At 37.0% G+C, this 27687-nt stretch overlaps 1 long non-coding RNA gene across 1 annotated transcript in view; it reads right to left on the reverse strand.

The window, feature by feature from the left end:
* LOC118238890 overlaps positions 1-15343 on the reverse strand; it is a 37354-nt gene extending 22011 nt beyond the window's left edge. The window contains exon 1 of the long non-coding RNA XR_004770286.1: positions 15128-15343. This is a non-coding gene — a long non-coding RNA (uncharacterized LOC118238890). The remainder of the gene's footprint in view (positions 1-15127) is intronic.
* Between the last annotated feature and the right edge of the window lie 12344 nt (positions 15344-27687).

A 27687-nucleotide genomic window follows, 5' to 3' on the forward strand; every position in this document is an offset into this window, starting at 1 on the left:
TGTTGCTTCAGGAAAACAGACATATAAAGTCATCTGGCTGCAAACATCAGCTCAGATAGAAGTTCTGCTGAAGAGAACAGAAGGTGAGGTCCAGCAGTCTGTTTGATAAGAAGGACCAAACTTCCTTCAGAAGCACTCATGGCTTTGCTGTTGTTTCCACATCTGTGCTCAGCCATCCTTTAAAGGCACATTGAAGTACACAGGCAGATGTCTCATCATCTTAGACACTCGTTAAGTCTTTACTAAAGTAAATAGTGCGTGCGTGTGTGTGTGTGTGTGTGTGTGTGTGTGTGTGTGTGTGTGTGTGTGTGTGTGTGTGTACTGTATCTAGCTTTCAGCCCGACTGTCTGTCTTCAGATAAATCCCATTATTATCCTCATATGGAAATGAAGCAACTTTAAAAAGTGACTAAATGATGATTCCCAAGCAGTGTGGTATTTAAGGGCTCAGACTAGAACCCGGAGCAAGAAAAACCTATCTACGAATGCAAATGATTCTCTTTCTTCCTTTTTTGTTTTGATCATTGAGAGGTGGTGGAAACATCAAGGAAGTAAAGCATTTTCAAATGCAAGCTGGCATTCACTCTAAGAAGGATGCAGTGCTATCTCATAGTATTATAGGTAATCAATATTTCAATGTGGGGGTCAGATCCCTAATGAGTTCCATTACAGGGAAGGCTGAGAAGGAATATGTTTAAACGTCACAGAAAAAGTCCATTTACTGTACCTGTTAATATTTCTATATACTGATCTCTCTTGATACACACCATAATAAAGTATGACCTCTGTGGATAATAGTCGATTCTTTTGTTTTTATTAAGTTAGTTCTTTGACAATTTCATGTGTATGGAATTCATTCTAGTTGCTCTTTCTTTCCACCATGCTCTCGTATCTCCCTTCTCTTCCTGTTACCTCCTTTCCCTACCTGTCCTTTTCCCAGATTCACTACTTTTGGTTTTCTTGTGTAACTCATTTGGTGTAGCCAGGGTCATCTGCGTGACCACTGGATTAGGACTACCTGTTGAAGCCTGGTGGTGTCAACAGGAGTACAAAAGTAAAGCCAATGGCTGCTTCTTTCTGTTGTTCTAAATATAAAATTCGTTTTTACAGCAGTTATATTTGTTTCAAGAAGATCATTGGAGGCCAGTCATATTTCCTCACAGCTCATCAGTTTTCTGGTTTTTAATCTCCTTTATCTACTCAATATTCAATATTCTATTAGTCCACCAAAACTGACATAACGCCTCAAAAACATATCAGAAATGTTTGCCATTTTATAACTGTATTAAGCCTCTCCATAAGTCATTCACCATAAGCCCAGAAGTCTATCCCGCAGTGCCTTCTGTTCAAATGAAAGAAGTCACTATAGTCCTTATGAAAGGGCCAAACTGAATCTAAGTGTTCAATCATAAATACCTATTGAGAAAGGCAGTAAAAATTTATATAATTCATGCTTTAATTATCTAAAATTGTTGACAATATTCTGTGTAGAGATTTCATGGGGGTTTTCTGGATTAAAATATGCAACTAGGTATATAGAGTTTTCAAAACTCTTGATTTCTTTGATTTAATTTTTCCCCACCATATTTTGATTTACTCAGAAGTGTGGTGCAACCCTTAAAATCTCCCTCGTGACTTCCTAAGCTTTCAACTGAAAGCTTTTAGATGTGAAACTCTGACTCAAAATCAGCTTCTTTCTTGAAGAAGGCATATAAGTCAATTCCTGAACATTCTTGTTGGGTGTCTCATCTTCCTAAAAAATCTTGATTGTGGGTTGGATAATGAACACACTACAGAATTTTTAGTCATACACATGTTATTATGGTCGTCGGTTTCTTTGTCAAGGTTTAAGAAGTAAACCAATATTCTCAAGTTCATGTAACATTTTATTTGTGAAACTCTTGAATTTAAACCGAGCAAGCTAACACACCTATATAATCCTAAATGAACAGAAATATCAAGAAAATTCTCAGGAATCTTCAGCATGTTCCAAAAAATTGAAATTCTTCAGGATGACAACAGGAGTAAATGCTCCCAAATCCTACAATTATATAATAAACACTGAATTTTGTGGAGTGTGATTCTCAGTAGCCCATAGGGTCATTGATTTGGGAGAATTGCTCATCAACGAATTCTTGTTTTCTGTTGCTTTCAGACTTGCTATGGTTCCTGGAGTCTCACTTTTACTGTTGAACAGCTCCTACATTCTATCAGTTTCACCAACACTGTCTCTCTACTTTTCTTTTGTATACCCTACTCATGAGGAGTGGCTTATTTAGTCTTTTACTAATTTGCAATTCACCTTAATGACATTGGAGGCAGATGGATAGATTCCTCATGCTCCCTAGAAATTGCACATATTGATATCAGGGACTTGGAGATTTTCTGGGGGAGTATCCTGTAAGTGTGTGGTGCTGGGAATCAAACTCAGGTCCTCTGCAAGAGCAGTATCTGCAGTACCACTGAACCATCTCTCTGCCCCAGATTCATTTTTTGTTTTTGGTTTGGTTTTGTTGTTGTTGGTGGTGGTGGTTATTTATTTATTTATTTATTTATTTATTTATTTATTTATTTATTTGAGACACTTTCTCTGTGTAGCCATGGCTGTCCTCGAACTCACTCCATAGGTTGAACAGACTGGCTTCAAACTCAGAGATCTGCCTGCCTCTGCCTCCCAAGTGCTGGGATTAAAGGTGTGCACCCCTGCCAACCTGCTTGGATTCAATTTTTTTTAATGCTCTAGTAATCTATTGGATTTTTCGGCAGAAAATAATGTTGCATCATTTTATGAACTAAATCTCTTGAACACTGAATTTTTACTTAAAATGACTGACCTTCAGTTAAAAAAAGAACTCTTATTTTAACAAAATGTTATATTTAATGCACACTTTAGTAGGCACTGACAATTTCTAGTCCAATTCAGTTCTTTCTTTAGATTAACATTTCATTTAAAAATGTCTTGTAAGAGGATTAAGACCTATACACTCAAAAGTGACACAGAAGTAATGGGTTTCAAGGCCAAATGTAGTCATTAACAATGGATTGTGTGCATTTGAGTTTTTACAAAAGCCATTCAGTTTGCATCTACTCTGTTTGTAGACTACTTGAGAAGTGGAGATAGTTTGGACACACAAATAGATTTAAGAAATTTGTTGCTGTCAAATTCATGGCATGTTGTGAGTGGTTGTTTGATTACCATTTGTTAAATGAACAAATTAAGTCTTTTATAGGGACCACACTAGAAAAATAATTTCAACATAGTTAAAACTTCTATAGCTTGATAACAGCTGAAGTGAATATTATACTCATTATTTAAATAATTTGATGTAATATGTTCCTCTGTGAGGTCCCATTACTCATGCTGCAGTCCTGGCTTTTGGTAGTATTTTTGTGTCTGATATTTGAAAATCTAAGTTCAAATCTCTATGGCCATTCCCAATGTGAGAAAGCATTTGTTCACCACAGTTGCAAGCCTCATTAAACTGGAGCATAGGCTTAACTAGCAGGAGAATTTACAAGGCAAGTTGTTCACAAACAAGATATCTGAACAGGTTTGCATTGCTACGATTCAGAGGAAAAACATTGGCAAAGATCTCAACATTCACTCAAGTATTAACTTCCTTTTAATAAAAATGGTGACAATGCCAAATTAAAACTTAGTACATTTCATGATACATTGGAAACACCCATTATTTAATTCTTCCTATTTATATACTGGTCAGTGCCTGGGAATGCCAGGGTCAAATCATGGTTTTCCAATGGTAGCAGTTGAGTCCTACCCCTTGTTGCTAGGCTACTGAGTATTCTCAGATGACCACAGAATTTTGGAGAGTCTTCAATAGCATCCTTACCCATGAGTGGGTGAGTAGCAAGGTTTCCTCACTTTGAATGCTTTATCAGCATGTTATCAAACATATCTGACCTGTTCAGCTATGAGATTTTCACAGATGATACTTATCCACAGGACAGCAGTGGGGTCCAGCAAAAGCTATACCCCAGAAGAGATGCACAGGAATAAAAGTTCAGGACCAGTGACATTTTAAAGAGGAAAATAAATTTAAAAGGATGATGTTTTATAAAGGTGAGTCTACATTTTAAAAAGATAGAACACTTGTATAACATATAGAGTATTTTGAGAGCCCAGAGCTCATCGGTCAGTAATGGTCTAATCATACTGACAGAGAGAGATGTAAACATTGCTCAAACTTTGTCAGTCACTGGTAAGAAACCAGAGGTCTATAGAGAATAATTACACTGTTCGGATTAGAAAGTCATCACATTTCCAGAGAAAGCATCCTTTTTTGGTGCTTACCAAGGTGTTTCTTATTTGTTGATTAAACATAGTGACAGCCAGACATGAGGATTTTGAAAAACTGTTAATGAATTGATCAGGATGATGGAAAAATAACAAAAATGGCCAAGTGACATCAACTATGTAATTAGCTGAAATGACAGAATAGTGGTAATTTAAAGGCTAATGGATATAAACGGCTGAAGATAACAAAAAAAAAGAAAAACTCTCACTAAAATACTAGCACATACATCTGTAATTCTTGGGATAAAACCATAAGATGAGAGCCTTTATAAAAGCCTTATTCTTTAGTTTCCTCTATAATGAAAATATGTCTAAATAAAGGGCTTCATCTACAGAATACATGTGAAGATAATCTAAGATTGACTGTGAAGCAAAAACATGTGTTTTTTTTTTAAAGAAACACTATAGTTAAAATCATTGTATTAGTTTTTCTGTACATCTAGAATAAAATAATGCATGGTTATATTTAGTGAGGTTTGTGATAACTCTGAATGAAAGCTAGAAAAAAATGAAGCCTTTATACTCTTTGGTCATTATATTTGAGTCATGTTAGGCCATTGTCTCTCATCAATGTTTATTACTGGATTCTAATTGCCCAATCTTGAGATAGCATGTAGTTTATGAATGGAAGCCGACTATAGCTTACATGACTACTTGCCTTTAAGTATCTAACCTCATTTGAAGTGTTATGGTTTTTGGCTTAAGTTGTAAATTACTACAGATGTCTCTTCATATACTCTGTGCATGCAATTTAATTACTAGGAAATCTATAAAAGAAACCATTCATCTTACCCATGTGTTTTGAAGTTTTCTTGCTTAGATTTTGTTTAAGATAACACATGAAGTGATGATGGAGATTTATACTCTAATGCCCATGCTCAGAAAGACCCCTGACAAGTCTGCATCAGAATATATCACCATGTGGCTAAAGTACATCTGTAGTAACAACCCTTGGTGAATGCACATCTATAGTGACAACATGTACAAATAAGAGACTTTTCCAGAAATACATTCACTTCTTCTTTTTAAGGTGGACATTTGACTCCAAATGAAGAAGCCAACAGAAAAAAAAATTATCCCAATGTCATTGTTCATTTCTATAACTATGTAAGATATTACTGAATTTCCTTCACAAACCAAGCTTAGTGTAATTCTGGGAGTTCCTCAGAATATTTTAAAATAAAGCATCCTTACAATCATCTACTAAAGTGAGGAAGATGAATGCACTTATGAATGAAGATAACTCTAATATATGATCCTTGAATGCAAGGGAATGTGATAAACAGGAATAATGCTATGTCCTTGCTACCCATGCCTTATGCACTATACAAACATGGTTTAAAATACTGAGTTGTAAAGGTACTGAAGGAAGGGAAGCTAGATACAGGTTTTCTCAATTTCTGCCATCCAAAAAAATTCTGAATGTCTTTATATTTAATTACCACAACAGCCACCAAATTATACAAGTGAATATGTATCTAACGGCAACCACTTTGTCCCCTCCCCTTCCTTGATTTTAAGATAAGTTTTAAGAATTTTATTCATGATGTCTTATGTTTAATAGTTTCTGACATATAACTGATTAAACCATGAAAATAGAGATATAAAAGTTGATCAACCAACTATAAGGCAGGCCTCCACTCTATAGCTAGAGGGAAATCAGGACATAGTTTTGGGGTCTTTAACTGTATTTTAATTTTATAAAAATTGTTTGGAATAAATAAAGCAAAACACTAAAAATTATAAATCTTGATAGTAGACACCTGGATATAAATATTATTTTTGCCTTCAATTTTCTGTATAGTTTGAAATAGCTTAAAATTAGTATGAAGTTTGCTCTATATTTTTCTAGCCACAAAAAAACATTTGTATATAACTCCACCAGTGGAATTTTAAATCATGGTTCTGGTCAAAAGTCAGAGATGTTATTTTCCTTGGAATTCAAAAATACATTTAAAATAAAGTAAAATCCCCATTCTTTTAAAATGTGGTTTAATAGCTGTCTAACTTTCTCACGTGTGTTCTGTGATTGAGTGTTGAGCCATCTCATGTTACATGCATGCATTTCATCATTAGATTTTAGAGGCATAAGTGTAGTTGTTTCACTCAAACTATAAATACTTACCAAACATGATATAAACACATAAATACAGTTTATAAGATATCATTGTAAAAATATTTTCCAAATACTATTCTCTTCCGTCGTTTTCTCTCTCTTAGTTATGCTTTATAAAATAAAATCATCTTTTAAGAATGGGCAATATAAGAGTATACATTTTAGAATACACATGAGTACAAAGATTTAAAAAGAAATACCTATATAAAATATCTATGCTCCCTAGAAAGAGACATAGTTTGGGAAGAAGTGTCTATTTTAGATATTCTCGAAAATATTACAATACTAATATATTAAGGTGTTTTAGGTGCAAATTATACTTTAACAGCCTCAGTTATAGCTTAAAGAAGAGTCATATTCACTGCTTATTAATTACAAAGGAAGTGGCTCTAACTTTACAGAGCCTTGAAAAATGTACCCATCACAACCACCTTGCAGTGTTTGAATGTTCAACATAGTCTGTTCTTTCAGGTCTGGAAGTTTGCTCAGAGCACCCAATAATGGCCGAGCACTTGCACAAATGTTGCACCTGGAACAGGGAGAAGTGAAGGGGCAAAGGTCAAAACCAGGCCTTAATAAGCATTGACTAAACAGACTTTAGCATCAGTGAAAAGTCCAGACGCCCCCTGCAGAGTCATCTTCCATCTGATTTTCCTCTTTTCAACATGTGGTATAATCCATAAATACAACCAAATCACTGGCAGCTTAGCCTAGAGGAAACCCCCACCCATCCAACCCGCCTCCTCTTCAAAAGGATTTTAAACTTTAACCCTTTTGCATCCTCTTCTTAACTAAAGAATGTCACTGTTAGCTTCCATCCATAACTCTTTCCAGGACGAGAGGCACTCTAAGTGTTTCCTAAGACCGAGTACTGGTTGAGGGCTTTTCTCCTAAAACGTTTTCAATAAAATTCTGGTAAATGACTAATGGATCAAGACCATCAAACAACTACACAGTCAGCAAAACGTGTCTCTTTCATGAATATTTCCACTGTGGCAGACTTAAATGAAGACTTAAAACCTTAAAAGGAATTGTCTTTTTCTCACTTACTATCACAAAGAAGTTAAATTTACATATGAGTTTCTATATGTGCATATGAGTGCTGAAAATGTCCACATTTTGAGACTCTTCTAACTTCAGCTTAGGTGACACAGTTTGTACTCTCATAATTTTATTGGAATAATGTCACGCTTGTACACTTGTCTTCTGGTTCTTCTCTTTAACCTTTGTGGCTTTTTTTTTTTTTAACACATTCTTTTAAAACAGTGATTTTCCTCCAGGAAGCAAACTTACTCAAGAGGAACACAAGAATAAACTGGGCTTCCACCTTGAGCATATTAAATGAGAGAACGCTTCCACTTGGAGGTGGGCTCACTGCGGAAACTGGGAGTGACAGCCACAAAGGCAAATTTGGTGGCTTGTTATTTACGACACTGCAGACCTTCAGAATGCCAAAGACATCTGTGTGAGCCCCTATATTTATCCTCACATCTATCCAGATAGCCCCACTTCCTTTACAGTTAAGAATATAAAATTAGAAAACAACACAAGAGCGCACTAGTGTGTGCATGACTCATAAAACTCCCAAAGAAGGATGAGGCCAAAGCTCACTGAAAAGCGATGGCTGAGTTCACGTCAAACTGGATGGGAGGTGCTGACTGCTGTAGAGGAGAGTTTAAGCTGGGGAACTGTCCTAAGAAAGGAAAAACTGCAAATGGTGTCCAAGGAGAGCTGAGGGGGGCCTGAGTTTCCCATGGATCTCTATCTCAGAGTCATTCCCACAGTTTCACAGACAGGAAAAGGGGCTACAGTGAGGGCAGACATTTCACACAGCTGCAAAGATTCCATAACTGACTGTAATTTTTCCTGGATTTTTTTTTTTTACCTAAATGAAAATTAGGATTCATGGAGCAAAATAGAGCAAGAGTATCAACCACAAACCTATATAAGTTAAAAATACTGACACTCATTGTAATGAGATGTAAAGTTAACGTTGTATTAAATATTTGTAATCAAACTTGACACCACATAATCAAAACTTGCATAGTAGCCAATCATACCACAGAAAAGAAGAATATGTAGCCAATCATACTACAGAAAAGAAGAAAATGGAAGTAGTCTAGAGTCATCATCCTTATTTAAATGTACATTTTGATTATTTAGTAGGAATGAACCAAAATTTCAATAGCAATTTAATAATTCTGACGATCCAATTATCCATCATCTTATATATTCCAGCTACAATTCATGACTAAATAAACTCTGTGGTTCTGAAGGAGAGGATGAGATTTAGTTCTTCATGAATTAATACCTTAGATGCCACTTTACTGTCATTTTGTTGTTAGTACATAATTTTGATCTCTTAATACTTTATACATAATCACTTTGGGTAAATCACGACTATGAACTTACTTGGCTTTTCCTTTTTTTTTTTTTTTTTTTTTTTTTTTTTTTTTTTTTTTGGCTTTTCGAGACAAGGTTTCTCTGTGTGGCTTTACAGCCTGTCCTGGAACTCACTCTGTAGACCAGGCTGGCCTCGAACTCACAGAAATCTGAGTGCCTCTGCCTCCAGAGTACTGGGATTAAAGAAGGGTGGCACTACTGCCCAGCTTTGGCTTTTCCAATTCTAAATCATTAACAAAAAGGTAATTTGATAGGAGAACAGCAATCAAAGCAAATGCTTTAGGACACAATGCCAATAATAGAAAGATATCTATAAGATCTCAGAACTTTAATCTTCTCAAGGTTTGTAAAGATTGACTTCATACATTAGTGATTAGAGAACAACCTTCAGAATTATAAATTCCAGGATAGTCTACTTCAAATTTTGTATAGTTTTGACGCAAAAAAAAACCATTTTTTTTTTTAAATCTAACGAGTGTTTCCATTCCCAAGACATATTTTCAAACATGGCAGGAGTGTGGCCTGTAATAAAGCATTTCTTGTGGGACAGTTGGGATGCTTGTCTCAGACAGGTGACTCCCCCAAAACAGTGAGTATAATCATGAAACCAAGGACTGGTCTGCTGTAAGCCCTCCTCAGGATTTTTCAGTGAAATTGATAATTGGTCTTGATTTCTTAATTTCTACCTGTTTTTTAAATGTGCACCTTGACGTCAACTTTTTTTCTAAGCTTGTATGTCAAAACAATGTCAGGATATCACAGGTTTGCCATTCCAGAAATAGATTTTTAGATCTGAGTATTTTTAACTGAAAAAAATAAATATTAATGTAATAATTTGAATCAAGACTTTATCCAAAACAGGGCTTGAAATATATCTCAGTGGTAGAATGGGTGCTTAGCACATATTGGACTTTGGGTTCAAGCCTCAGCACCACCACACCCCTAGAAAGAACTTGCCAACGACAAAAAATGGATGCCTACCAAAATAGACATCCACCTTCAAAGAATATATAACTAACTGAACTATATATGTACATATATAATACAGAATTCACCACACTACGTTGAATACATATATACATATACATCTCATCCTCTATTTCTAATACATTTGCTAGTAAAGGTATGAATAAACTTCTAGGAAAATATTTTTCTTTATTTTTTCACATACACAATAAGTCAAAACTCTTGATGATTGATGGAAAATTGAAAATACATGCATATATTCTAATAATGATTCATATAAGTGATGAGAAAAATAAATATGGTATTTCATTCTTTCATCTCAGTTCAACTATCATTGCTAATATTTTAATGTACTTTTTAACCCAAGAAAACCAAGCTGTGTAAGTACATGATAACTTTCTGATTTTTTTAAGATGTAACGAGAGAGTTAGATCAATCAAATAATTCTCACTGAGGAATAGTATTGCAGCTCTCTTAATGTTAAAAATTGTAAGTATTTGCAGTTAGTTCAGATTGCCTAGTAAGGGTAAAATACAAAGACAGAACTGAGGCTCACAATGCCTCCACTGATTTCTGTCCTGGCCCTTCCTCTGCACATGGTCAATTAGAATTGAAAATCCTCTGCTGATTTCATTCGCTGGAATTTTTAAGCAGGTCAGGAAAGAAAGATGTTATTGAAAGGGAGAGTCTCATCTAAATAAGAAAGGAGCATGCGGCCATCTGGCCTCAGCTATACGTATAAGAAGTTGTTTCAGCTGAACTAAGGATTGGTATTTTAAAAGATGTGCCAAAAAATCAACCCCAAATCCGTGTATGGTTTAACAAAAATGGTCCTAAATGTTTTTTTAAACCTCCAAATATGCATTTGGTTCATTTCCTATCTGTGCTTCATGAACCCGTCTGACCCCAGTGTCTCACTGAGCCTGAGTGGGTTGCACGCAGAGGGTCAGTCAATCACTTTTCAAACTCTCTTCCTTCACGGGGCATCTAACAAAACAGTGGCTCTTTTGTAAGCTACAAAAATAACTTTGATAGTCTTCACTCAAATTAATTTTGAGTGTAGCATGCATCCAGATTGGAGGAATAAAATTTGCAGCATAAAGCCGCCAAACCAGCTTCCCTTCTTTGCTTATTGCAGCCAGAGTTTCCTGTGTGCTCTCTGAACAGCGCCTGGGCATCTGTGCACAATAATATCAGACCTTCAGCCTACAGGCTAAGCTGAAAAACACAATCTCTCTCTTCATGAAGAGAGATTATGACAGCTGAGTCTACTTTTAGAAATCATCCAAGTACTCAAAAACTGTTTGGTTTTGTAGTAATTTTTGTTCTGTTCATTCAGTTAGGACTGGAGTTTGGGGTTGATTTCCCCCCCCCACCGTGAAGTACCCATAATAATTATTTCATCAATAAACTCATTTGTTCAATATTTGAGCATGATTCTCACTTAGAAGAATCAGAGCTAGTTGTTGTTGTTATCCAAATTTCATTATATTAGAATATATCATAGTTTACAACATTTCAAACACTCACATAATATAATAACAAACACAAATTGAGGTCACAAGACTGTATTTTAATGTACATGTTAAATATAATGTGTACACTGTTCCTAACCCTGAGGATCATAGTCAACAAAATCTACAACAAGAAACTTGGAGGGAGAATCATCTCTATAAACCAAGAATTTTGATGCATCCCTGACATAAAATACCTCTGGTTATTTTCTGTTTGGGTACATCTATCTACTGTTCGCCCTGCCATTTCCAATAAATCATTACCATTGTGAAAGGAGAATAAACTATAGGAAATTGTTCTTTCTTCGCTATGCTCTGAAAAACCATTTGTTCTTGAATTGGTCTTACGTAGTCCAACTATTTCAATCAAGTCTATTATCTTCTTGTCTTTGAAAGATGCCTTTCTAGTAACCTGGATCCCCAGAGGGCCATGGCAGGCCTGGCTTTCAGAAAGTAGGTGGACTCTAAATAAAACTATTTATTCACTTGCTCTCTTTGATAAAGAAATTAAATTAGTTTTCATCAGGCCAGAAGTCCAGTTTGTGTTGGGATTGTTTACATAAAGCTAGAAAGTCATGCCTCCAAAAAAGCTATTTATTGGTTTACAGTGGAGCGTTACACCACAGAAATATCACTCAACTTGTCTAAATTGCTTTTTCTAAGAACAAAATGTGTCAATTCAACTATAAACTTTTCTGAACAATAACCAATTGAAGTAACTATTTTTTATTCTCTTGCTTTTAAACAATCACATAATATATTGGCAAACAAATCCATTGATTGCTAATACATTAGTGGAACTCTTCGAATACATGTGCTTTGAAAATCTCTTCCTAAATTAGAACTTCAGAGAATGAATTTCAGAGCTTACAAAATTGTATCTTCAATGCCAGGCATGTCTAAGCTGGTAAACACCCCACCATTCAATATTATTCTTAAGTTACATATCAAAACTTGATAGCTAAGGCATAGCATATATTTAGACTTTTTCTCCATTTGTGTCTCAAATCCAGTCACATAGTATGGTAAAAGTAATTATCTCTTTCCCATTTGATACAATAAAAATAAAATAATATCACATGTATGTTCATAAAGATCTGAATACTTGTTTGGTGAGTGACTCTTAAGGGCAAGACCCACAAAGTAAAAAGGAAAAATAGAGTGAACTGCTGCACAAACTGCATCCAAGTTTCATATAATGCAGAATCCTGCTCACAAAGGCACGAGAACATCACTTCAATCATTCGTACAAATTAACCTTCCCTTGAGGAATTGTAATAGCAAAAAAATCATTTAAAAGTCACCAAAATTAATAACAAATGACAGATGTTGATTCATAATGATGGTTACTGTTGTAAAATTTCGAGCCAAATGATTTTAAAATGCTGTTCATTTCTACACGTATTCATATTGAAATTCAGCCACCTCTGACATGTTCAATCAGCATATTAATAAGGCGTCCTAGAACAGAGAACTCTGCTTAACTACACACATCATGATAAGCACACCCATCCTACCCCGTAAACACATCTTCAATACACAGAGAGATGGCTCCGAATAAAAGACTGCTTCCCTGTGGGTGTCGGTTAACCCCACAAACACTTGAACTTCCTATGGGCACACACCCAGCAGACGCTGGCGTCTAGGTGATCGAAAATGTTGCCCACAAAGGCGAAATTTAATCTGTGATGACATCACCAGCTAACCTGGCCTTGCTGTGATAGAGTGATGTATTTGTCTGGCTGGTGTGTGCATCTTAAGTGTGTGTGTGAGAAAGAATGAGAGGAAGACACCCGGGGCAAACAGAACGATGCTTCCAGTACAGCAACCTCAGAAACCCTCTGCAGCCCTCTGCAAAGCTTCCCACAGACCTCCGACTTTTACCCCCCCTTCCCCACAGCCCCGAGATCTTATAGAGCTTAAGTTTGTTCAAAAATGCTTTCTCCGCACAAGCAAATTCTGTTTTGTTTAGTTAACACACTGTGAATCCTCAAATATTCTGCCAGGATCCGTGGAGATGGGGTTTCCACACCAAATGAGGTGTGTGCTTCTGTGAAATGGTGCGGGAGTTGCAGAGTCCCTGGAGACCTGCCTTCCAGTGCTTGATACATCTTGGTTTTAAAGGTAATGAAAGGGTTAAAAATTGAGTCTGTCTAGGGTAGGAGAAAGGGGATATTGTTGTCTTTAATCTTTCCGCAGTATGTGTACGACTTCCATCCCGGATCTGCACATAGCGGTGGAATAGGCTCGGCATGCATTGCGTGCAAGCTCCTTGATTGTAGAAGGGGGGGGGCACCCTGGCTGGAGTCCAGACAGGCTGGAGCTCTGTTGATCATTATGGCTAGCCTTCAGGTGTCTCAGCACACAGTGGGCGGCGGTGGGGGAGGTGTAGATAACATGAGAGCAGACAAAGAAAAACTGGTGTATTTTTAAAAGATTATGTGAAAATTCGTGCTCAAGCCTCCTTTAAAAAAAAAAAAAAGATTCCTAATGTCTTGGACTTTTGTAATTACAGCACCGGCTCAGCCCTAGTACCTCGCTAAGCCATAATTAGTTATGTCTGGAGCCTTTGAATAATTCCTTTCAATAATTGATGGAGTTAATATTCTCTTTTAAAAATGGGGAGGGCAGTGTGTTGTTATAAACTCTCTTTCGGGCAGAGGCTTTGTTGTCCAAAGTCCTCATCAGTCATAATCACACGGTTTTGATTTGCAGTTTCATTTCTTACGAGACTAAACTTAGAACTTTTTAAGGATTTGGTGATTCTGGAAGGAAAGACATAATGCATCGCTGGATTACTCTAGCTGAATATGAAAAGAAAGCAGTGGTAGGAACATTTTCTACCATTTGTTTCCAATTATTGTATAAATTTAAGAAAAAAAAACACTGCTTTGAATGTCACTTCTGTTTAAAACTCCATCCAGAAAAAAAAAAAAAAAAAAAATCTTACCACAAATGCAACTTAGATGTAAGCTATAGCTTTGCCCCTCCGGCAGGAAGACATCCTAAAATATTTTATTCTTTGAGGATTCTTCTATGAAGAAGCTTCGGCATGCTTCCTCCCCACCCACACATCCTCACCCCACCCTATTAGGAATTTAAAAAAAAAAAAATCTTTCTATGGAGGCCTGGCTCCTAAGACAGAAAGCTGTCTTTTCCTTCTCCACACTGGCCACTTTCCGCTGCCCTCACTCGTTCTCCGACATTATTTCAAATTTTGTGGACAAAACCCAAAACCCAGTTAGGTCTCTGACATTATTATGAAATTTAAAACACTTCAAAAATGAATCAAAAGAAAGCCCTGGCTTGAAGCCATTGTTCAGATTTAAGAGCTATTTGCCTCCAAGTGTCTTTAGCAGTCTTTCATGGCTAATTATAATAACTGTCAGATGTCTGGAAAGTGTGGGGTGCCCTAGTCAGTGGAGTCAGCAAAGTTTGTCTTTTATTTTGCCTGGGGACAAATCAAACCTGATTAGACATAAAGAGAGAGCAGATCAACTAAGTGCATATGTGGGTGCCTTCATTTTTCCCTATGAACAAAGCAGCATGCTGAAGCACATTCCCAGTGTGTAGCCTCCTGCAGCTAGCTACTCTGCAGAAAGCCTGACTTTTCTTTTTTCTTTTTTCTTTTTTTTAATTCTTTATCTTCCACATAAGAAAGCATGCAACAAATGCCCCTGGAATACTTCCCTGCCCCTTGGCTCCCTTTCAAAGTACACATAAAAGAATTCTCCGACAAATCTTCGAAAACCTTCTGCTTCTGGCAGAAAACTATTTTAATCAGCACCCTAGACGGGAAGAAATGTATACTTACAATTCCCCACTGCTGCTTCTTGCTGTAGTTCCTCGTCCCTGCAGGCAGAGCAGGGGCTTCTCCCCAGCCTGACTGGAGTGCAGGTGCAGACTCCTGTTTGCACGCCCAGGAAGCCAGGGAAGCATTTCCTAAAGTCCCTCGGAACTCAGCTACTTGTGCTCAGGCATCCCTGCTCCTGTGGAAACCGTACTATCTGCAGTTCTGAATTGAACTAAATTAGAGCCCATGCGAAAGGCAGGGGCAGGCAGTCATGTGAGAGACACACAGCCATCCTATTGGCCACAGAGCCATAGCTTAGGCATTCTGCCTTTTCCACTATTGGTGAAGAGTTAAAACTGAAAGCATCAAGGTCCTCCTTTTCTGCCTATTTGTCCTTTATGTGTGGAAGAATGACTGTAGGATTTTACAGTGACAGAATCAGTTAGGAGCCACTGAAGTCATTCCTCCCAGAACTGTGGGAGGGGGTGGGAAGCTCAGCTTTTGCAAGATGCTTTCTTTCCCTGTTCATCCCCTTGACCTGAAATTTTGTGTGTGATTTGCCTTTAAGAAAAATGTTGTTGCTGTTGCTCTCCCCTCAGCTTCAGAGATGACAGAAATAAATTATCATTGCATTCCTTTGCAGAATCCGACCTATTGAGGAGCGCAGAATCAAGGTCTTCCAATGATAAGTTTCCTAATTTTATTTTGAAAATTAAGGAGGCTTTGGTACACAGTTCTAAGCCAACATAATAAATTATTCATTAGTGACGCCAGCAACAGAATTAAGTTTTTGAGTCTTTATTTCATTTTGGAGAAAACCAAGGGAAAAATAACACTGGAAAATATCAAAAGGCAAACTGCCAAAGTAATTAAATCAGAGACTCAAACTAACTGGGTTAACGAGGAAATACATTCTTCTCACTCAAAGCCCATCTTTAATGACTTCTTTAAGTAACATAAAATGTCCACGAAACTTGGAGACTGTATTTTCCAGTTATTCTGGGAATATTTATGCACCAGATTTCTTAAAACACTGAGGTATTTGTCAGGACTTAAAAGTTAAGGTCCCTTAACGATCGATCCATCATCAAATCCCACCCTCCCAATACTGAAGGTGATCTGGGTGTGCCTGACAAATAATGGCCGCCTCCTATCACTAATGCAGAGTTCTGTCAAATAAAAACCATCTTGCTAGAACAGCACCCTCACTGACAGTACCTCTAAAGAGCCAGTCCCTCTTTTCATTTATTGTCTTCACAATAACCCATGGAGTCTGTTTTATCTCTTTGATTTCTCAGTGAGAGATTCACTCTTCTCCACAATGCTCTCTTTTGGTTCTTAACCCGTTCATTGTTCATGCCTCCATTTTCATGCCTCCCAGAATAATTACGGTTATTTCTGGATACTGTACTTCATGCCAGGGATCTATCCCATCCTCACAACTGTAACTGAGTTAGCTGTTTGTTTTAATATATTTTATTAATGTGTTGAGAAGTTCTTAGAACATAGCTTGATTATATTCACCCCCCACTTCCTCCATCTAATTCCTCCCAAATCTCCATCCACCGCCTTGCCCCATTTGTATCCTCTTATATTTTTTTGTTTTGTTTTGTTTTTCTCCTTAAATAACCCATCTAGTTCAATTTACTCACTGGTATAGTGCCATCCACTGGAGTGAAGTCGACCCACCAGCAGCCACACCCTTAAAAATAACAACTGAAATTTGCCTGCCCAGAAGCTGTCAGCTGTTGTCATTACCCACATTTCAGAGATGAGGAAATGAGGTTCAAGACGTTCTAGGTTCTGAGTTGGCAGTTGGTGCTATGTGATGCTTTCTCATTTACATATGCAACTCTCATCTTTTTACATAGACAACACAGGAACTCTCATGAAGTGTCCATATGCATCACTTACCTGGATTATTCCCTTCCTGGTGCAATATACTTGAATATTTAAGCATAAGAAAGCATTATTCACTATTATGTTAGGTTCAGGTTCAGGTTATACTGTAACACAGCCCACAGTTAAGGCACAACTGTGGACTCATATTTATTTCAGAGCACCATAACAGACTCACACTATAGTTTATGGTCATTAGACCTTGAAAATTTTCTAGAGTGTCATCTGGGCATCAGAAGCACTAGTACTGGTCCAAAGCTGAAACTCATCAATTAGTAGACAAATAAGTCCTGGAACCTTTCAAAATGAGGGTCAAATGGTTCATCTCAACCTGGGAAATTCAGGGTCCTGCCCTTCCCTCTCGTTCTCTTCTAAATAGGGCAATTAAATGCCTCTGTGCACTAAATAATATCTATAAATTTCAGTCTTTCAAATAAGCCAACTTTTCTGAACTATTTGCAAAGACCGCTGCTCCCTGTTTTTGAAAGTTTGCCTCCTTTTGGTCTTCTACTTTCCTAATTTTCTTTTTGCCTCTCCAAGGCTTTTTGTTGTTGTTGTTGTTGTTGTTTTGTTTTTTTTTTTTTTTGTTCGTTTCTTGTACTGTGCTTCCTCTGGTTTCTTTACAGGAAGAAAGAAGTGTGTGTATGTCCTAGTCACCTATATGACTTCACTTTTTACTCTACAGATTTTAGTATATGAACAGATTGTACTTGTGAAAGCTGAACCAAAGCAGACTGAGAGTAAGAATAAGATGAAGAGGGAAACTCTGCATCCCATTCACCACTGTGTTGTCAACTACAACTTGATACTGAAGATTGAGAGTAAGAATAAGATGAAGAGGGAAACTCTGCATCCCATTCACCACTGTGTTGTCAACTACAACTTGATACTGAAGATTGGTTTCCATTTGCCCTCACCCCAGGCTTAATGTCAAAACTGTAGATCGTGTAGACTGTACAACATCTTTTCTTTGAATATCTCAATCCTACAAATACAATACTTTCAACATTCAAAGTCACTGTTTCTTCCTTAAATTGTGCAATAACTCAATGAGAGTTTCACTGTCTACCAGAGACCAAAGGTGATATGGGAGAAAAATAAAATCTGTCTTCTCCAGAGACCTTTATGCACAGATAATTAGCATACCCTCATGAACATCTCATGATTTACTCTGTTCCATTCCAGGTCAGTGTTCTAAACTAGGATGAACTAGTGCATCCTAGTTAGGATTAGATCTTGTCAAAACCTCATGGAACTCTACTCCCTTTTCTTCTCATAGCAATGAAAATACAAATAACACCAATAAATTCATTTAATGATGATGTATTTTTCTCAAAATTTCAAATTTGCATGGATGTGCTTTTGAAATGTGCTCTGATAAACTTTTCAAAAGTCTTAGTCCCACAAAAATTATTTGGGTTAAAAGGGGTAACTGCTGCTTTCAACATTCAGAAAGAAATCTTTTGGAAAATGAAAGTTTTGATGGCAGAATTGGACATACTAAGTTACATACTACTAGATAGGCCCAGATACAAGAACGTGTTATTAATCTTAAAATGTCTCAAAGAAAACACATTTTTTCAATAACTACATTATATTTATGCAGGATTCACCACATCTCATGGTTATTTAACTTTCAAGTCATATTTATCAATAATATTCATATTTTAAAACAATCAAGAAAGAGGTATAAGTATTACCCTTTAATAAAAAAATAGCAACCTGGAAAATGCTTTGTGTTTAGAAATAACAACATAGAAACAACTGTATGTTTCTGCACCCTCAAAATTTAAAGCTACAGTGAGGACACAATGACCTGTGCCTTGCACGTGCAAGCAAATTAATAAATTAAGAATTGAATCATGGCATCAAACCTTCATTCAAAAGGAAAAGATTAACAGAAGTTTCTGCTTTCACACATTTGTGCTCAAATTGTTTTCATTACAAAATTAGCTCTTGGTGGCAATTTTGTTTATTTGCCATGGGTGGTCTGAGCCTTGGGTGGGAAAATTGGGATCAGATGAAAATGAGCTATCTGAACAGGAAGTTTCTCAGCCATTCTGAATTTACAATAAGCACACATTGGGAAGTGTGGCCAGATCACAGAGGGATGAGCCAAACACATCACAGACAAACCCTCACAGTTTGTGTTAAATGCTGAAAGACAAAAATCTAATCTTTTTGGGAACTTAGATTTTTTTTTCTTACCTTGAAATGGTTGAAAAGTTTTAATTTTTCTGGCTCATTATTTTCTCTAGAGTGTGAAGACTACATTTCTTACAAGTAGCAAAAGTTAAATAATTTAGCCAAATATACACATGGTTTATGTAGGGCAGAGCCAATAACCTAATATTTTGATTTTTCATTTTCATGCAGCTGTTTGGCAATAGGTAGAAAAGAGAAAATAAGCAATCTGACCAACTGGTATATTAATCTTCCAATTCCAAACCCTCAGCTGATTGAAAGGCAAAGTGTATTTCCTGTTTTCCTTTAATCATAGGAAAGCAACTATGTAGACAGATCCTCTGTGTTTAGAATTAAGTTGACCAACTCTAGGGGGCCCCTGGTAGTGGGTTAGTATTTTTCCCTGGTGTAAGAAGGGTCTTTGAGAGCCCATCCCATGTCTCGGTCTGGACACAAGGGGCCTAGGCCCGGCCCAGGATGATGTGGTGGACTTTGGGGAGCACCCATCAAGGGCCCTACCCTGTTTGGGGAGTGGAGGGTGGATGGGGTGAGGAGTAGGGGAGGAAGGGGAGGGGTGAGGGGAGGGAGAGGGAGAGGGAGAAGGGATTGACATGTGAAGCAAGCTTGTTCCTAATTTGAACTAATAAAAAAAATTACAAAAAATAGAATTAAGTTGACCAACACAAAGTGACATCATTCCCTAGTCAGAAGAATGTAACATACTTATATTTAGAAAAGAGAACAGTGATTTTTATGAGAGTTTGATTTTCACTTGTTGATATATCATATTTTGATATTCGCATAGAAACAGAAATGCTCCAAATCATTGTGCCCATGAAGAACTTGAGGCCTCGTTAAAATGCAGGCTGTTTTTATGATGGTCTGAAGTATGGTCTTAGACAGTTCTCAGTGAAAGTCCTGAGTACTGCTGCTGGCTCTGGTCAACTGACTTCCCTCATGCACAAAGCCTTGACTCTTACATTAAGATATAACATTAAAACTCAGTGCTTTGCTGGTGGTGTGATAGTCATCCCAAGGAGAGAAGCTCTCTCAGCCTTCCTCTTTGTTTCTGTTCCCTCTCTTTCCCAACTATAGTTGTCTCTCCTTGCTGTGTGCCACAACTTGCTCTCAAAGGATGGCATAGCGAATCTCAGTCACTCACTGAACTTCAAAGGACACCTTTGAACTAGTCCCAGAAAGCTCATCCATTCATCCTTCACATAGCAGCAAACTGAGTCCACAAAATCCAGCTCTCCGGCTCCACACACAACCCGAACATGCACCCCTGCTACTGGCTAGCTACTCCATTTGTCTTCCCCAGGTCATTCTGCTCGATTTTGATTTACAACTTCAACTGGGGTCACAGTTATTGACATCTTGAGTTATATGTTTCTACCTTCTCAAAAACTGATACTTGGGGCTTTCTTTATTTGTGCATGCTCTTAATTGTTGGTGTGATACTGCTGTTTTTGTCAAAACTGGTTCTGAAATATTTATGTGATGTTCTGCTGCACTTGTTGGGTTAAAGAACAATCCCTAGGAGTGTTGTCTTCCTAGCCAGTACCCTCTCAGGTAGGTACAATCAGATAGAACATTTGTTCATTTGTGTAGCCAGTGGGAAAACTATAGACAGTGTGACACTTGGAAAGAAAACATTTTTTTGATCATAGTAAAATCATTTTGTAATCCTCAAGTTAACACCATGAAATACCTCATCACTTCCTTCTGCTTTGGGTATTTGTGTTTCTTCTGACAGCCCAGGTAGATTTGACTATGATGATCCAGATTTTCGGCATCTAAGAATACATATGTGTTTGTGACACAAGGACATGCCCAGGCTGAAATACTTGAAACACTGCTTGGGAGCTGGGTATACTTATGGAAAGTTCAACCAAAAAGTTTTAGACTTTCAGAGTCCTTATTTAACAAAGGTTTCTTTCATAATTCTTAATTGCCTTAGGAAATATTGTTGAGTCCATGATACCAGATGACTTGAATTTTCTTTAATGGTAGCCAGCATCTAAAGGTATACTAACTTTAAGAAATTCATTACTGACTCTGGAAGAAAATGAAACACAGTAGAAGACATAGGGGCAATGTTTTATTCTGTGACTCTAATTTCTTAACCGGGACAATTCCATCTTGGACACAGTAGGTATTTATCAAATTTTCTATTATGAAAAGTATTCAGCTTAGCAGACAGCACTACACTTCTGAGAATCATTGATATAGTCAACTCCAACTTCACTCCCAGTTCTTGGGTGGTCTAGTGTTGAGATAATTAATTAAACCCCAGGAAAAGCATCTGCTATTCACATTTCATCTTGGATGAGAGAACTTATTTTATCCATTACTTAAGGAAAGCTAATACCCAAAGGCTGCACATTAGCACTGTCTTGAATTAGGACTTGCTAAATCTGAAAATCAGCTATTCACATGGAATCTACTTTAATAACTTATGAAAATTTAAATTAAATTGGATTAATAATTTAAGTAGAAAGTTCCACTAGTGAAGGTTAAAATTTTAAAGCTAGTATAAGCAGTGCAAATAGTAGACAGAAAATGTGTGAAGTGTGTTGGAACCTGAGGTTTAGGTCTGCATTGGAGGAGAATAAAAAACAAACATAGGTCAATTAAATTTGAGTGCTGAGGTCATAGGACTATCCTTTAGGTTAAAATGTACGAGAGCAAATAAAACTCCGTTCAATCTCCTGAAGGGCTTCAGGAAAGTTGTGGGCATTGCAAGAAGGAACAACATGTTTGTTATCATCACCTCTGGGTCACCACTTGTGTGATCAACTCAACATTGATGGGCACCGTTGATCCTTATAGATCTGTCTTTTAGGAAATCCCAATGCAGCACCTCTGATGGCTGGGTACCAGTCCTCTATCATCTAGGTTTTGCCCTTGGCTGAAAGTCAACGAATCCAATTTCTTTCTTAGAAATGGCAAGTTATAACTAAGAGACTTGGGTTCAGAGGACAGACTTAAAAGAAAGGAAAGTCCACATTATTATCAATAAGAACATAGAGTAAAAGTTATGTCAGTCTTCAGCAAGAAGGAAGCAGTGTAAAGCCCAGAGATATGCAGATGGTAACTCTCCAGTTTTCTGCAGTGATCTCTCCTGATTTTAGTTTAATGACAACTTATGTTTTGGATCTCATATATCCCTTCAAGTCCCAAAGAATCAGTCCTAAGGACTGAGAATTGACACCTGCTGGATACAGAAACAGACATCCAGACTACATTTCTAACCACCCCTTCACATGATAAGTAAACAGGCCTCAGTGATTCTCTGGAATAGTTAACATGGAATTTTATATACAGAAAGACAATCTTTCTTCAGTATCAGTCAGTCTTCTTGAAAGAACTGATGCATGTTGTCTGATTTTTGTCAGAAGTACCATATGAGATCTGAATAATATTTATTTTTAATATGCATAGTAGGACTGAACCAGTCAGTCAACAAATAGTTTTTTTATAATATACTATTATGCCAGCATCACCAATGTGGAATACAAAAATGAGAAAATGTTCTTTTCTGACTTTATAGGAAGAGATGATAAGATGTGAGTAATTGCACTGAAACAATGAATGTAAAATGATAAGCAGCATTAATTCCTAGGCTTTAATATATGTAAATATATGTATGTGCACACATGTAGTTACTCTGTTTAATATACTGTTTATATGAGCCTCTAATAAAGGAAACAACCTTTCATATTTAGGAGAAACAAATCCCATCAACCCTAATACCCCAGCTGTCTAGGAATATTGCTTTGAGTATATTTCTTATGACTGTGTCCCTTTGATGTTTTATATCCCCTAGTGCCTGTGAATTGTCTGATGTTCATTAAGGTCCTTAGATCAGCTTTTCAATCAGTGTTTTTACTCTGTCTATATCGTTTATCATTTCACATCCAGATTGTCTCTTTGATTTAAAGTCATAGCAACTCCCTAAGAGGAGAGGGCAGCTCAAGTGTACTATTGTTCTTCAATTGATTCTAACTTCCACCTAAAAAAGGGGGGCTTTGCACAACTATGCAGAGCTTTGCAAAGAAAGAGAGGCCAGCCTTCTTATTTGCTAACAGCCATGAAGGAAACAGTGAGATCAAACATCACATCCCCAATGGGAAATCTCAATTGCAAGAACTGTTCCCTTTCCATCCATCCCAACACTCCACAGCCATAGCCTTTGTAGCCCTTGGCATTCCCAGGTCACTGAAAACCTTCCTGTGCTCAGATCACCATTAGACAGTTCACCTAACTTGCTCTCCACCTCTCAGCTTTCACACACAGTCACTCCTATGCCTATTGTGTGTTGTAGCATTAAAGGATTAAAAATCTGCCTAGACCTTGTAGCCATGTTGAAGAATTCGACATGTACTGCAAGAGCACACGTTATTTAGCTAGAATGCCTACAAAACCCAGAATTACTGCACATATTTAAGCAGCCTTTTTATGACATTTTCCCAATATTAGGGCTTCTAATTAAATTATGTATGCTGTCTTGCCCAAATAAGGCATTTGCTTCATTTTAATGGGGAGTGACATTTATTTCTCTATTCCAAGAGATTTCCACACTGCTTTCCATGAAATGAAGTCTAATTTTACACCTAGTTCATGGTCATAATCACACCATTTTTGTCCTTAAAATATTTTTTACTCTATTTAAAGAGGTAAAATTTCCTTGCTTATATCTTCAAATTAACAGTTTTTGATAACTACCCTCAACTTTTCTTCTTCTTTTTGTGGCATATATTCTTATCCTATGCCCAGACTGAACTGAACATAGCATTTGAGTTCACAACTTAGAATCCACATACTTATTTTGAATGGGTCCTTTCAGTGTTTCAAATGACTATTGAAATTTATACAATGGGGTCAGATTGCAATTTACAAACTTTTGTGCATGTTGAAGTGATTTCTTTGGACGTGATAAGTTTTCAACAAGCGATGATGATGGCAGTTATCTACTGCTGGACGAAGTTTAATTTTAGTCATTTTTATTCATGATATTCTAAGCCATGTGTGTTAAAGAAGGAGTAACTTCTAAAAGCGCTACATTCCTTTGAAATGCAGTTTATCACACTGCTCAAGTCTATACATCATAAACAAACAATTCATGCAGAAAAGTGTGTCTGTTCTTTGGAGGGAGCTAAATAGATAAGCTGTCCAAGGTACAAAGAACTAGAGCATGCAGAATGCACATTTGAGCTATTCTCTTGCTTAAGTGACACATTCAGTCAATATCCTGCAAAGCCTTTTTCGTGTTATGTTATTTGTTTGGATACTGTCACAATTTTCCATTAAATTGTCTGTTTCAGAAGCTATATTTTTCTCAGTTTCCAATTTCATTTGATTAGCATTCTTTAAATCCTTTTGCTATGTATGCAAATTATCATCTATCACCATCATGCCATTCTTCTGCTCAAAGAACCTCAGTGGTTTCTTATGTCTTGTCATATTGAATTTTATTGTTTTATCTGATTTTTTAAAGCCTGTAGTTCTGTGTCCCTTCTCTAATCACATAACATTATTTTCTAGTTTTATGTAACATTCTCTAATGTGACCAGGACTGCCACTCACAGTTACACAAACACAACGTGGTAGTCTCACTTGCTTTAACTTTGTCCTGTTTTTCCTCCTGTCCATTCCTGTCCACTGTGTGTGTCCACGCATGTTGTGCACATATCAATACATGTATGCATATGTTTATGAATATCTTTCTGGGTCTGTATGTGTCCAAGCATGTTGTGCATGTATGAATGTGTGTATGTGTATGCATGTGTATGTATGCATCTCTCTCTCTCTCTCTCTCTCTCTCTCTCTCTCTCTCTCTGTGTGTGTGTGTGTGTGTGTGTGTGTGTGTGTGTGTGTTAGCTTTTCTACTCATTTCTTCTGTTTCTTCATTTCTGAAAGGCTGAGGACCCATATTTCTGACTTCCTTTCTAAATGCCTCCAAAGCAGCCTTTGTTATCTTTTAAAATGTCTTGCATAGAAGGGCACACATAGCCTGTAGTCAAATAGTTTGGGGGTTATTCCTATTTTCCTTCTTCTGTTGTCTGTATTAATGGTAGAAGCCTACTATATCTAGACACAATATGCATCACTCCAGAAAGCTAATGTCCTGTTCACTTACACATATGCTAGAATCATGAAAGCAGTCATTGGCTGCAGGATCCAAGGCCTTGTGTCCACTCAGTCTAAGAAGCACCATGCTTCATGGGGGTAATTTCTCCATTGAATGTGAAATTCCATGTATGAAATGAAACGCAGGTGGAATAAAATAATGTGAACCACATGAGCATGTGCTTTGCTTTAAGTCTGTTGTGCTAGCTGAGACTGTGTCTGTTCAAACTACATCACTTTCCCGTTTCCTTAAGACTCTATAATTCCTTGACAATAGTTTATACTTTCTATTTTTCAAAGACTACGGTAAAACACTAAGGACATACTCAGCATTCTAAAAAACATTTTCGCCAGGATGTGCTAATGCAAGCCATAGCCATAAGGAATTTGAGTAAATCAATTTGATTCATTTTTACTGGAAGTTATGAAAATGTATGTAATTAAGAACACCTGTTATAAAATATTCAGGTGAAATTTTAAAAGTGTTTTGTAACTCACAGTGGGCAGTGGAAAAAAAATGTTCTACGAATTAACAATCCAGCTCTTAAGAAAATAAACAGATTATTGTACCATAGTTTTGAAAAGAGTAGGCATTTTGTATACAGCAAACTTTTAAATGACAGAAACATAAAGTGTAATTCAAAAATAAGCAAAGTGAGTCATAAATATTAAGAAGACAGCTGCTTGAAACTTCACTGTGGCTGCTTCTGAGTGTTGCTGAGCAATCCTGGGTGACCTGGTTCCTATCATGAAAGCTGACTGAAATGCTTGGGCTTCTTTATAGTAGATTCTACAAATATTTAGGTCTTTGTTAAAGGTGATGGGTGATATATTATGCTGATGTTGAGTAACTGCACCTGGCAGCCATGAACATAATGTTGTGTAGTAAAAGATGTGATGCAGGATTTTGAGATGAGAAGACAATCCTGATTATCCAGGTGGATCCAGATATAATCATGTGTCCTTAGCAAGGAGGATCACAGGGGTATTTGAAAGCCATAGAAGAAAATACACACAAAGATGGGGCAACATGTAGGCAGAGTAGGGACTGAAGTGATGTAGTGACAAGTTAAAGATCACCATTAGTTGTCAAAGAAGAAGCAGCAAGCAGCCTCCTGAAGACCCTAAAGAAGTTGGCCCTTGGCCCAGTAATACTGATTTTGAACTTCTTGGAGTAAATGTATATTAAGCCATACATTTCATCAGCTATGGAACATATGAGTGCTAGGAAATGATATATATTAAATATATATAATATTTTTAAAACTAAAAATCTAACCAAGTATGATGAAAAAGAGTAAAGTTAGAAGTTCTACAATCACCACTGAAAAGCAAAAATCAGTGACATATTTTACACTAACAAAATATTCTACAATTTAAAAAAATCTCTCTTGCTCCCCAGTCTGATAGCTGGAATACCAGCATGGGATTGATCCAGACTCCAGGAATATGGGTTTCTTCGAGGAAACCTCAGAAATCTATGGGACCTCCTGTAGAAGCCCAGTATTTATCCCTAGCATAGGTGTGGACTTTGGAAGCCCGTTCCACATAGAGGAATACTCCCTGAGCCAAGACACACGGGGGTGGGCCTAGGCCCTATCCCAAAGGATACAAAAGACACTGATGACACCCTATGGAAGGCCTCACCATCCAGGGGGAGCAGAAAAGACATGTGACAGATAAGGTTTTATTTGGGGGGGTAGGGGAGGATGGGTGGGAGAAGGGAATTGGGATTGTCATGTAAATCAATCCTGTCTCTAATTCAAATAAAAAAGTTGGAAAAAAATAGAGTTGTTATAGAGCATTGAGAAATAAATTTATGTTGCAAGGTAAAAGATCAGGGAGGTGAAAATAATGAATGCCAGTGGAAGAAATAAATGACTTGAACAGTGGGTGAGCTCCTGAACTGCATACCTAGGACCAGTGTTGTCAAAAACATGGACCATAGTTAGCTACAGTCAGGGCAGTCCCCATCAAAACTCCAATGCCAGTTTCACAGTGATGATATAAATCAATTATAAAATAAATACACTACACAATACACCAAAAGTACTTAAGAGCCCAGGTAATTTTAGAAAGGATGACTCTGGAGAAATCACACACTGTATTTCAAATTATGTTACAAAGCTATTATAATGATTTTAAAAACCTGTGATTTTATCTCAAAAACTACAAACCAATGGAACAAAGCAGAAAGTTCAGAAATAAACTCAAATATCCTGGAGCTAATTCTTGACAAGTCACAAGATAATTTCAAGTAAAAGACTGTCCTTTGGTGTACAGTGATAGGAACATTGAATCTCACATGTTTCCACTGGACTCCTATATTACAGCAAGGCAGAAACAGCATAGAGGATTGAAGACCT

The sequence above is a fragment of the Cricetulus griseus genome, chromosome 5, assembly GCF_003668045.3.
Source record: "Cricetulus griseus strain 17A/GY chromosome 5, alternate assembly CriGri-PICRH-1.0, whole genome shotgun sequence".
In the NCBI taxonomy this organism is placed as follows: domain Eukaryota; kingdom Metazoa; phylum Chordata; class Mammalia; order Rodentia; family Cricetidae; genus Cricetulus; species Cricetulus griseus.